The sequence below is a fragment of the Tupaia chinensis genome, unplaced genomic scaffold (genome assembly GCF_000334495.1).
Source record: "Tupaia chinensis unplaced genomic scaffold, TupChi_1.0 Scaffold149047_1, whole genome shotgun sequence".
In the NCBI taxonomy this organism is placed as follows: Eukaryota; Metazoa; Chordata; class Mammalia; order Scandentia; family Tupaiidae; genus Tupaia; species Tupaia belangeri.
The window spans coordinates 434-1,274 of record NW_006208893.1 but is presented as its reverse complement, the minus strand read 5'-3'; the positions used below and the strand labels follow the sequence as shown (position 1 = coordinate 1,274).

General features: G+C 41.0%; 1 pseudogene; it reads right to left on the bottom strand.

Moving 5' to 3' along the window:
- Positions 1–6: 6 nt before the first annotated feature.
- Positions 7–841, bottom strand: part of LOC102495334 (rap1 GTPase-GDP dissociation stimulator 1 pseudogene) — a 1,255-nt pseudogene continuing 420 nt past the window's right edge.

The window sequence follows — 841 nt, the reverse complement described above, 5'->3', positions numbered from 1 at the left end:
TTTAGAACTTTCTAGATCTTTCTCAGCAGTGCCAAATTCTAAAGCTGCTATTAGTGCTAAAGCAATGAGGGCTGTATGTTTACATGCTCACTAGTTGCCATGGTAACAAGATACTTGATGCCACCACTCTGTATGATGGTTTTAATTACATCTTTCAATTTACTGTACCGGATGAGGGCTGAGCACATTCTGCTGGACTCCCCATCACCCTAGCATGATCTTTGGCTTCACACCATTTCACCAAATGCTCCACTACCTTAACAGTCTTGTCCAGTTATTCAGCAGCTTCTTGGGCATCTATCCATATTCTTAATGTTCTCAGAAGTTTCAACTGAACTGGGGGCATTTCTAATTTCAGGAATTTCAGAACTGTCTCTGTGACTCCAGAGGATAACATCTTTGCTTTATTTACAACTGACCTGGCAAGGTTCCTGAGGACATTGAGTGCTGCATGCTGGATGGACACATTGCCATCCTCCATGTGTCTGTCCAGTAAATCCATAAGCTTTCCTACAATTCTGTTGTCTATCATATGAATACAATGTCTATCATTTCTGGCAAAGTTGGCAATGGCCAGTGCTCCAGCAAACTGTAGCTGGTGTTTATTTGATGGAATCCAGGGAAATACCCTTTGAAACACATTGCCTTTTCCTCCTTCAAATAACTTCTGCATGGATTCATCTCCAAGTAGTAATAAAATTATTAAATCTGAACCAGTTTTGAGCTCAGTAATTTCATACTTTTTGTCACTATCCACCTTCTGCTGAACAATCTCTAGTAGACATTCGACCAGGCCTGCTTCAACCAGCTGTAGCTTAAGAGCATCATTTTCTGCCAAAGG